Source organism: Rattus norvegicus, chromosome 9 (genome assembly GCF_036323735.1).
Source record: "Rattus norvegicus strain BN/NHsdMcwi chromosome 9, GRCr8, whole genome shotgun sequence".
In the NCBI taxonomy this organism is placed as follows: Eukaryota; Metazoa; Chordata; class Mammalia; order Rodentia; family Muridae; genus Rattus; species Rattus norvegicus.
The window spans coordinates 11,012,734-11,025,090 of record NC_086027.1 but is presented as its reverse complement, the minus strand read 5'-3'; the positions used below and the strand labels follow the sequence as shown (position 1 = coordinate 11,025,090).

At 42.0% G+C, this 12,357-nt stretch overlaps 1 long non-coding RNA gene across 1 annotated transcript; it reads left to right on the top strand.

Moving 5' to 3' along the window:
- Nucleotides 1–1,217: 1,217 nt before the first annotated feature.
- On the top strand, nucleotides 1,218–11,929 carry LOC134480325 (uncharacterized). Its single transcript, XR_010054688.1, has 4 exons — nucleotides 1,218–3,241; nucleotides 3,968–4,127; nucleotides 5,467–5,598; nucleotides 6,268–11,929. It is a non-coding gene; the product is annotated as an uncharacterized LOC134480325 (long non-coding RNA).
- The last annotated feature ends 428 nt before the right edge of the window (nucleotides 11,930–12,357 follow it).

Genomic DNA, 12,357 nt, shown 5'->3' with positions numbered 1-12,357 from the left:
TGTTTATGGGAATTAGAAGAAGGATTCAAAGAGCTGAAGGACTTGCAACCCCATAAGAACAGCAATGCCAACCAAATAAACCACTAGCAAAAGACTATACATGGACTGACCCAGGGGTCCAACTCCATATGTAGGAGAGAATATCCTTGTTGGGGCACCTGTGGAAGTGGAAGCCCTTGTTCTTAACAAGGTGGGACCCTCAGTGCAGGGGAATGTCCGGGAAGGGGTTTCTAAGTGGCACGGATTCGGGGACCATACATATGGGAGAGGGCACGGCAGGGGGGCTTATGGACCTAAAGCTGGGAAAGGGAATAACGTTTGAATAAAACATATATATCTATTAAAAAATCTGAAATTTAAAAAAATGATACTAATACCAAAAAATAATCAAAAAATGTGAATAAGAAAGAAATTTTAGGTTTTGGAAAAAGATGAATGCCAGGTATTTGAAAAACTGTATGATCATGGTAAACACTTTAATATACTTGAGAAATTTTTTACATGTTAATGAACTGCATCTTTTTTTTAAATAGTGAATGGAAATACAGTCCCTTCCTGGCTGTGAGGCTAGGGATCCAGATGTAGTGGAATTCATTATTTGTTGAGTCCTGAACCTTTGAGTCTGCTTCGAACTCAGCTTATGCCAAGGAAACTAGGCTAGGGTGATATCTAAGCCATTGTCCAAACTATCTGGACTAACAATCACACGTGAAATTCCACCTTGTAAATGGGAGGAGAGGAATAAAAGATACCTTTAAGGATTTAAAAGAAATGAAATGTACCCAAAAAAATCCAATAAAAAAGTTTAAAATTAAAATAACTTAGGAAATACAAAATACTGGGGTGCCATTCCACAATCATGATGTGTTTCTTCTTTGATAGCTTACAGGTTAATTTACTTCTCTATAACTGTTTTCTTATTTCAAAGTAAGTAATGGCATCATCTGTGGAGTGATGGTGAGAACAAAAGCTTTGCCAAATTTGAATAATCGATTCCTCCCGAGCATGTGCTTAACATTCTAAGCACAGGGAAATTTCCTGAGGGGATTAAAAAACAAAATCCAAACATAAAACAGGAACAACAACGATGTAAAAACATTCTGCACTCTGGGTATGAAGGCATGTTGCAACTTTAATCAGCTTTGTAGGTATTTCTAATAAACACACAAAGAAACAAAAATCCTATCACAGTCCTAGCAGTTGCATCCAACAAAGAGAGAGAGCTGTGAGGTAGTGCGTGCTGCTTCTTTCCCCAGATACCCGTGGGCCTCAGGCCTGCATCCAGTGAGCTGGACCAAGAGCAGCCAGGTTGCAATTCCTGCTGCCATGGCAGGATTCTGCAGGAACATTTCCCTTTGACAACAAGGAACCTGTGTGGAGGAGACCTCTTGGTGAGTCCTCAAGGACTCTATGTGTCCTATTCTACAGGGAGAAGCCCTGCCAGGTCTTTGGCAAGGCCAGCTAGTTGTATGGGGAAGTCTCTGGTCCTGTGGCAGAGGGCGAAGAATGGCAGAAAGAATGGCAGCTCCACTGAGAGCAAAGGCTACCCCTTCTAGGCCTGTGACCTCCTAATTAATTCATCTTTTCACCTGATGCCCTATTCACATTTTCGTACTATCATACAACTGTGATCATGATGAGCAGCTGGGCTCTTGTTTTCTTAATCAGTTCTTTGTTGTCACAGACGTTTTTAACTTACTTCAGCCCATGAGACTTATTCATACCTTCTGTATGCAGTAGGACCCTTGGTTGGCCTGTCATCTCAAAAATAGAAGGTTCGGTAATCCAAAAGATTGGACTCCAGTTTACCTCAGGCCAGGAAAGAAGTCAGCCACCATTAGTAAAAGAGCAAGGGAAAAATTACATAGGAAAATCAAGTGGCTTAATCAGAAGAAAAGATCCTCAACTTCTAAGGCCCGCACATCTGCACCCCTCTCTTCTGAGCTTTGTATAGTGATGTTGTATAACTCCAGATGGTAGTAAAAGGCAGAGTTCTTCCAAGAAAGGTCAGACATGATTTTCACTCTTACATCTCGGAGGTGGGGTGGCATTATAGCACACATTCATGTTGAATTATTATAACACCTATGATAAGAAGACAGAATCCATATATCACAATGCCAAATATACTCCCTCCTGAACTTATGGACCCATTAAAATTGAGGTTCAACCTGAACTCCGGCCATTCCACTCCCTTCCCATCCTCCTGATTCTTATGTTTGCTACAAGTAAAAGATCATGGTGTAGTCCCCAATATTCTCATGCCTAGACTTGTCTATTCACGGAGAATGATATTGGAGAAGTGATGGCTATATAGTTACAATGTAGTAACACAAGGTCCTGGTTGACATTTGCTCACTGATGTCCAATTTAATTGTCTTGTAATATTTGAGAAAGGGTGATGTCCTACATAATATATAAAACAGACAGAAATTTATTATTTCATATATGCCCTGTAGTTGATCCCTATGTTCCCAAGTAAAAGGAGTTTTTATTGCAGAAAAATAGGATTATAGACCATTGATTTTGTGAAATACATGGATATATAAATGGAAACAATGTCGGCTTTCAAGGACTGCACAGTAAGCAAATATTTCCAGGTTTTATACACTCAGAGGTATAGAAGAAATATATTGGCCTCCAGAAAAAGGGAAAAGCTCAGGAATCGAAATGTGTGTCACATGCATTGTCTCGAGAAGTAGATTTACTTTTAAGAAAAATCTCCCTCCTCCTTGGTCCCTAGAGATTTGGGTGCTAAGAAAAATCTGTTCTCCAATTCAGGGTTGTAACAACCCTCCCCAGCAAAAGCATTGTTGACTTCTAATGAAGCAGAGAGACATATCTAGCTTTGAAATAGAGGTTGCCAAATGGTATTCCCAGTGACACATGGGAGACTGGAGGAAAGGGTCCCCACATAAATTCATCAGTGTGGGGAGAGCTGGTTAGTAGGTAGGCCATAGAATTTTCCAGTGACATCACCAGTAAGCCGTTCACTGGACACTCTATTGTATCTAAGAGATCCCTAGAATCTTCTGTGATGTCACCAGTGTTGTGGTGACACCAACTGCCTTTGGGATATTACTTCAGTTCCCTTTGGGTTCACAAGCAGGCATGTTTCGCCAGCTGCTCAGGCTATTTCGGAAGGAAAGTGTTGATCAAGGAGAGACCGCACCAGGTCAGAGAGAAGCTGACCCCCTCTCTAGTGACACAGGAAGGAGGAAATCATTCTGGGGAAGTCTTGGTGAGTCGTGGGCAGAGTTGGGTAACATCCTCAAGGAGATAGGTTTGCGATGTGCCTTCTAAGACTAGGCCTTACAAGCAGGAGCCTTGGGATTTTTCAAAGGCAAACCAAGAGTCAGGAGTTCCTGATCTTTAATTTGAGAGAAAGACATAAAGTTGTAAGACTTCAGTGTCTTTTCTTGAAGCTTTTTAACTGTGTCAACGAAGGGCAGGAGGAGGCATTGTGAGATTAACAATGTGACCATCCATGGTTGGGAGTTGAAGCACTTCATCCTCTAGATTACTGTACGTTACATAAGTGTCTGATGGCGAGAACAAGGAAGGATGCACCCCTAGTCATGAATTGAGTTCTCAGACACTTTGGGCTGGACCACACTTGGTTAGAGCTTGATGATGGTAAGCATTATGAAGTCATTATGAACTCCAGGATTATCTGCACCACATCTGATATGAGATAACAATGTCGCAGATGTTTATGTCTCAGTCAGATTATAACTTTCAGTGCCGGGGGTTGTGTAATAGTGAGTGTGGCACGTGTATGGCATTAGAGGTTGGGAAGAGGGACATAGCTTAAGAATCAACCTTTAAGAAAGCTTTTCTGCTCTTTCAGGGATTCACCCAGTCTCTACCATTTCCCCTTCCTCAACCTCCTTTTCAGATTCAGAATGATCTATTCTGCCCATGGGCCATCAAATATGCAAATTCACTTGGGTTTATCTGTCTACAGGTTTTGGTAGGAAGGCATCATCCTAAAATGTCATCAGTAAGCAAGAGGAATGTCTAAAGGAACTGGAGGAATTCAAATTTGAAATCCAGAAGTGTCAATTCGAGAGGGATGAACTTTATCAAATCCTGGATCTTTATATCTATGATGAGTGGGACCACAGGTAGTCATTATGCCCAGTAACCTGTTCACTGTCTTGTGCTCTCTCTCTCTCTCTGCTAACCTGAGATTTCCTCATAGCATGTGAGAGTTTCACCTCTCATCCTGGATTTTAAGGAGCTTTGGCAGGCATTTGCTTGTGAGATAAGCTAGGTGCTGTGTGTTTAGGGTCAACCTCTTTTGTACTTGACCCTGAGCCTCTTGGATTAGCATTGGTTCTGTCAACAGCTAGAAGGACCTTGTCACGCTTTCTGCAACTGTGTGTGTGTGAATGAAATGCCTGCACGTCATCACTCTTTCCTCTGAATTTGTTCATTATACACTGATTCTATGGCACCTCCATGGATGTAGTTGGCATTCTAAATGTGTTTGGATATGGGTTGCTATGTATGTATGTGGAAGTATATGTGGTGTTTTACTCAGGGTCAGGACGTCTGGGACCTTTGATGGGGTCTGAGGATTTGTTTGATCATCAGTTTGCAGGTCATGATAGTGATGAGTACGTGGAGGCCCACACTGATCAAAAGAGCACTTTTCTCCTTCTGTATACCTTGGTGGCACCCAGGACTCTCCTGAGGGTAGGAGGTGCTATAAATCCTCTTCCCTGTCAAACTTAGTTATGCCCTCTGGGAATTCATGTAACGATAGAAACCAAGGATTGAGTATACCTGCTTTCAAAACAAGAGAAATGTCATCACAGCTTTCTCTTGGGCCCAAAGCTGTGGCACAGACTGGAGGAATCTTCTTCCTGAACTAGTCAATTCCATCATGCTCACCTGGCCAGCTCTTGAAGGTCAGGTCCCTCCAACTGGTACCGTGGCTCTGTTGTCCTGTGCCCAGGATAATAAACTTAACCAGTACAAATACTTTGAAGGAGCAAGTATGTGGTACATACTGAGTTTAAGTAATAGAGAGAACAGTCTGATTTTACCTAATTTGTTTCACCTGCTTTGATCTTTAGTTTTTTATTTTTTTTAACTATCCAGGGATTATTTATTGTGACCTAGAAATGGTCACTGTGGTCTTGACCGTTGTTATTCCCAAACAGGCAGCTCTCAGGCTCTGCCCCCTCCTATATAGTGAGTCTTTGCAGAACCAGATCTCTCAGGATTCCAAGGAGTCCTTATTTCAAAACAAATGTTTTCTTATTTACATAGAAATATTTTCTGTGGATTGAGTCTCACTGTTGGGTTTTGGTCTGGTTTTTGACTTTGCCATTTTCTTCCCTTCCACCATTCCTTGAATTTGAAATTTTTTATTATATATTTTTATTTACATTTCACCTAATTCTGTAATCGTGAGTTCAAAACATTATTTGTTCCTTTGGCCATGACCTGACCCAGGCTGCATGTCGAATTGCCAGTCCTTGAATCTGAACATGAGATGAGAATGATGGCTATGCAAATGATGACCAACTCAATAAGTGATGCCATGGAGAGGTACAAGGAGCTCATACAAGTGAACAGTTCCTACCGGTGAGTCACTGACAGAGATGAGAACCAAGCACTAGGCAAGGAATGCTTCTGTCCTGTGTGAATTTGAACAAAAGTCAGGGCTCTGGTTCTGTAGTGTCTGACTCTTAACAAGAAGGCTGCCTCCTGGCAAGGGTCTTAGATTTGTAGCTCTTGGACTCAGTTGTCGTACATGTGAGGGGTGTAGAAGACCCTCCAATTGTTATTTTCCCCGTTAAAGTTCCTCTAGATAGAAAAGGTTTGCACCATGATGGGAATATCAATCAACTCTGAATCTCTAGGACTCTGACAGGAGATTTAAAGATCTGTGATCCACGAGAAACACACGGAAAGATTCTATAACAATTGGGTCTTCAACTACCCCTCAGAGGGGCTTTCCCCACAACGTGAAGATGGTTTCACCATACCATGGACATACGAGCTCCCTTATGGACCATCTCTTCTTCCTTGATTTATGTAAACCGTCTTAGTGTCAGGATTTTCAGAAGTACTTTGATTCATGTGGAATGTGGATTCTGGATTTGACCCCCTCTAATTGGTGCTAACTTGTATAGTGTGGCTCTATTCTGGGGATTTCTGAGGATGAGGACCCTTGAAGGGATGATTGGACTTGCAGGAGTGACAGGCAAATAGAAGCTGGCTGGAATTTATCATTTTTTGTTTGTGGTTCAGCATCAGGCAATCCCAGCTCCTGCGTGAACAAGCTCAATTGAAGAACAATATACAGATTTTGCTGAATGAGAAGAGAGAAATGCTGGTGGAGCAGACTGAACTGCCAGCATCCTCTGTGGAGGCAAAGAGGCTCTGTGAAGAGGCCGGAATGAACATCTGTGACCCCAGAGCCAAGCAACAGCAGGTAGGGTTATGGCTCAAGGTCAGGTTGTCCTCAGGTCTTACCTTAACCATAGACAAAACAATGTAACTGTCTATTGACTGATCCATGTCCTGTCCTAGGTCTCATCCAAGTGTTCATTCATGTGATGGTTTATAAGGCTTTCTGTGGAGATAGCCCCTTTTCAAGAAACTGCATGTTTGGAAAGCAAATGCTCCTGCTCTTTGAGAATCTGCAGTTTATTAAGGGAGATAGGTTGATCACACAGCACAGCACCACATGCCATTATGTATGGAGGGTGCTATGTGCGAGCCTCTCTTTAGACTAGAACAGGGCTTTGAGGGATGAAGCAAAAGCCCGGAGCTCATTTTCTTTACAGGGATCGTGTGAGAATCAAGAAGTAAGTAGTTTTCAAAGAGGAGAGCCTGCTGGAAATGCCAAAGAAATGGTTCTCATTGTCATTTGTGGTGGCTTTTGTTCTTCCTCCCCTCATGTCCCTGTATATGAAGATGGTGACTTCATGCTTCATAGATCTTGGGTAACTATAGAGCCTGTGTATCAGCATGTCAGTCCTGTCTTATTTGAGTGCTCCTGGAGAGTTCATAACTAGGCCTTACAACCTGAAGCTGGTTAGAAGAGCAAGGATGTGGAAAAGGTTTCTCAAAGGCTGAGGGGTTGGCATGAGAGACTTGAGACTTCAAGAACAAACTTATCTGTATGTACCCCAATTCTCACCAAGAAAGGTGCATTGCTGTGCTGACCTGCATCTTAGGGAGCATGTGGGGAGGCCAGTTCATGACATGCAGTTTTGTTCCGTCATTATCTAACTTCGTTCTTTAAGCCTAGGTCTCTCAACAAACATGAAGCTTCCTGTTTTGTGCTGGCCAGCAGTCTTTGCATCATTCGTCCAGTTCCAAGTGGAGCCCCCTCTCTTATTTGTCTCAACACATTCTTAAACCATCCAGCTATTTGAAAAATAAGGATTAGATTTCTTCACTTTACCTGAACAGAGTTATCCCCCGAGAAGATTCTGGATTGTCTCATTGGCTTCACCATGATCTTGCATGGAATCCTAGAGTACAACCCTCTGCTGACATTGCTTTGCTGACTATATCATGGGCACTGCATTCTTTCAGGATAGATTCCCTCTCAATAATGTACACAGTGCTGCATTTCAGACAATTCACTGTATGTTATTTATTTAGCCTTTTTCTGACTGACATTGAGGTTGTTTTAATATCACAGGAACTCTAATTTGATGAAATGTTCCTGGGAACTGACCATGAGTTACTGTCTTCTCTGATGCTTCCAAAGTCTTCTATGAAGGAAACAGGGTAGTTTTAGTGAGGGGCCTATGATGAGTCAGCATAGAGCTTGATGGAGTCTTTTCCTAGAAATCTCTCTCTTGGGGATTTGATGTTGTGTTGTTTAGGCTATCTGTGCAGAACATGTAACTTACTTGTCGGACCAGCAAGTATCTGCATAGAAAGGTTTCCTGAAGTGGAAATGAGTACAGTCCAGGACAGCACAGCCTGCTTGAGTCTAAGAGACTTGTACACAGCATTTTTCCCACTAATTCCTCACTCAAGAGAAAATTTACTGCATAACAGCAAAGTTTTCATTTGTGCATGCGAGTGTGTATCTGTGTGTCTGTGTTTGTGTGTGTGTGTGTGTGTGTTTGCAGTAGTGAACGTGTGTTTCCCTCTATTTCCAAGTTTCATGAGAAAAGTACTCTAAGCGTTCACTTTACATCCATGAAACATGAAATAGAGCTGCCCAGTCATTTGGCATCTCCATCTAGCTCTGTACAGCAAAAGGACACTTAAATTACTAATTTATTCTGTTTCCAAAAATTTCAGAACAGAATTATCTTGTGAAGTCTGGGGGAGGAGTGGAAATATGTTCAAGTGAGTCGTGTTTCACAGGGGTAACAAATGGTACAGGCCTAGAGCTTGCAGGACCCTTTTTGTTATGGTGCAGAAGCAGGACAATAATATCCTTTAGAAATGCAACCCCCAAAGAGAGGACACAAAAACACCTGTAAAGTTAGATTTTCAAGTGATTAGGGGCAAAACTACTGATCTGCATTGAAATCCTTTGGAGCACATCAAAGGAATGGAGTACTGGGAGGTAAGGGCAAGGCTTCTCTAGAAAAATCCATGAGTTTATTCTGCTTCTCTGTTCTTTGTGAATTGTGAAAGCCCACTGGAAGGTTGTGTCACTCACTGTGTCTTCTCCAAGGTTGCTTTCCACATTGCCTGCTACCATTTCTTTCGAGCTACCTTGGCACACTACAACTTCCCCTGGGAGTTTGGCTTGGATTTTATTCATTGAGAATTTGAGTTGCTTGGAATTGTATCGTCATCCAGAAAAAGTCCCATAGCTATGCTGTGGTGCAAGAACAGGGCAGTTTCAGGAGCCCCTTTAGGTGCACAGATAATCCAAAGCGCTCCCCTATGTTATCTGTGTAGCATTCTGCAAGTGCTGTCAATCAACATCATTTTCTCTCAGTTAATTTCAGCCTCAATGGGTTAGGAGAAATGATGAGCTTCAAATGGGTCTGACAGTGTAAGAACAGGTAGCCCTATGAGAAGCCATGTTCAGAAAGTGGAAGAGAAGTTTTAGTTAACCCAGTGATTCCACAACAAGGAGTAGGTATTGCCATTGCAACTAGGGAGCATCAATGTTGTAGTGGTCCCAGAGTAACCTTGAAGGAGAATCTATCCAGACGTCCATCAGCCAAGGAGTAAAAGTGTACCATACGATGGAGGCCTTCCATAGATTCTGATTCAGTGTGAGATAATCCATGCAAGCTTTTACTTACTTATTAAAATTATCTGTGGAACAATCACATTACGGGGAGAAAATTTGTTGATTTGGATCCTGGTTATGGAGATTTCCTATGATTCTACCTTTGGGCATGAAGTCACTCAGGCTATGGTAAAGACAGCTCCGATTAGAAGAAGTTGCACACTTTGGGGAAAGTCTGAAAGAGTGAACAAGAACAAGAGTCTAGTCCACCACCAACATATGATCCTTTGCTGAGCAACAAGACAGCTCTACACAGCCTTTGGGACTTGCTAAACCAGATTGTTAATGGGGAAAGAACCCTGAGTCTATGACGGTTTATGGGAGGACAGCACATCACTGACTGAGCTGTCTATAGGCTCTGGCCACTATGTACATATCCCACTCAACATTTGTTTTTATGCCTCCAGCGAATCCTGGGGAATCTTTACATTAAGCATTAATGTTCAGGTAGGAACGTAGGCTGGAAGAAGCCATTTGAATATCCTTCCCTATATAAATACCCTTCTTGGGTGGATGACCACCCACCTGGATTTCAGCCTCAGGCAGTTAAAGAGCTACTCAGAGTATTGTTCTGGTACAGTTCATGTGAATTTTGCCCATGAAACAATATATATGATCCTCTGGATTTCTTACTATGTTCTACTCCTTTCTTCCTGTGATCTCTCCGGAAAGATCTGAGGACATTTTCTCTTCTGTCCTCTCACAAATTGCCTTACACTAGCCATAGACTTACAGGGGTGCTGTTCTGTTTCTACATCACAATCACCTTTAATGTCCATGTGTAGGCTGGGAAGATTTGCATGGAGCACATTCTCAGTGATTACAAGATATGTGCGGTGAGCATGAATGTGAAGTGAGATGGCTTCTCTGTGTATTTGCAGATACAGTGGTTACAAATGGAAACTAGACGGGTTCCTTCAGTGCTAACATAATCAGAAATTTCACCTCAATTTTTGGCATGTTCTCCAGAAGGAATCCACATGGTATTCTAGGTTGCTCATACCTCTCTTGAACTCAGATTCAGACATAGCTACAATGTTATTATTCAATGTCATATTCCTGGACCAGGGTGAAAAAATGCTCATTTTTCTCTTAATCCCAGTACAGTGCATAGTCCACAGTTCAAATTCTAGCAGTTTGAAAGGTGAGATATAAATCCAAGCGCAGGTACTCTAGGACACTTGGGGATGCAGGGACTGACCTAAGCTGACAGGTCATGCTGGATTATCCAACTGAATAGAGCTGATGTAAGGGGGAGAGCTGAATTGACAACCACTCACTAAACCTTTTTTCCCTTGCTCTGCTAGGTCTGAAATTCTCCAGCAGAAACTCAAACATGACACAGTCAAGACAAGATCTCCCTTGGAGAGAAGTGCTACAGGAGGAGAACTAAGTGTGCACAGCAAATGCACCACTATTGCATCTCATCTGTAGTGTCCATAGCAATTGTGGACTGCATTTTCCTCCTTTAGTTTGATTTCTTTGGATTGAATACGCTGTATTTACACCTTGCCTCTCTCCAGCAAGTGTACACTTTTTGAGGGACTCAGAGAAGTGCTGATGCACATCAATCAAGAGCTGCTGGTCATCCAGAAAGACTGTGCACGTGTAAATTTGTACTTGTCCTGATGGGTCATCCAGAAGAGTTTCATGGAGATCAGTTCACAATATTGGAAAGACTTTGTGACAAAGTCTGTAATATCATTTCTACTCAGTATTGGATGGCTTTTTCCTTAATACCCCCACTCCAACAAAACAGACCTACTTCCACTCCTCTTGAAAAGATTATTACCACCAGTAACTGCTTTTCTACTATGTCTCCAAGGCAAGCCACAGGCTATAAGTCTATTCTGCAAAAGGAGCAGCAAAAAATGCTTAGTGCAATTCCTCTATTTAAAGTTTGGTAAATTTTTAATTGTTTTGGTTATTTGGTTTTCCTTCTATTTATTTGAAGATTTGTTATTAATCTGTTGTTATTGTTTTGTTCATTTGCTTTTCTATTTTGATAAGGATGTAGACTGTATATATTGACTACCTGCATGTGGTTACTATCAAGTAAATTGGATGTATTCTGGTCAATAAAGGACTAATCTCAAACTCTTCACTCTTAAGAACCTTCTTTATTGATCATTAGTGTCAACATCTGAAGTCCCACAGCTATCAGGGAGGGATGGATCTCTGCATTCTCATGGGGACTGGGCATCAAATCACTTCCCAGTCAGACTGAGATTCACAGGCATTTATACAGTCACTGTGCACTGTGTTTCCAACTCTGAATTTCAGCTTCATCATGCATACATTACCCACTGTGTATGCTTGCTGTCAAATATATAGTTACCTCTAAATTATACTCTGTCGATGACAGTTTTGACCAAATTAATAGGATAAACATTAATTTTTCTGTAATATCTCCCAGGACATATAAACATGGTATAAGGGAGTTTAAAGCCATCGGGAAACCTGCACCCAAATCGCGGGGCAGAAAATGCTGAACACCCAGGAATGCAGATAATCCTGAAACCACAGGAAAGAAAGCCACTTCTGACCAGCTCTGCCCACATCTCTGGCCAAATATTAATCTGCATGATGCCTCTGCAAACAGGAATAGAGGAGCAGTCAGTGGCAGGAACCTGCTTGGTTCACCCTGGGCCCAGAACCTACCTGGCCCCTGAGCATATTTGAAGAAAACCATAGGCATACAATTCTCTGTTTCCTGACTGTGGCTTTTTTTGATTCGAAGCTCAAAATACCATTTTGTTGTTGTTGATTTTTAGTTGGATATTTTTCATTTCGAATTCAAATGTTATTCCTTCCTTGTTTTCCAGAAATAAGTCCGAATACCATCACCTTCCCCTCTTCTATAAAGATATTCCCTTCACCATCCATCCACTTTCCCAGCCTAGGCAGGACCAAGGGCTGCTCATTCCATTTGTGCCCAAGAAGACCATCCTCTGATACACATGCAGATGAGGCCATGGCACAGTCCCTGTATAGTGATTGGTACTGGTTTAGTCTCTGGGAACTCTGCTTGGCAGGCATGGTTGTCCTTCTGGGGTTGCAAGTCCCTTCAGCTCTTTCAATCTTTTTGTAATTCCTCCAACTGAGGTCCAGTTCTCAGT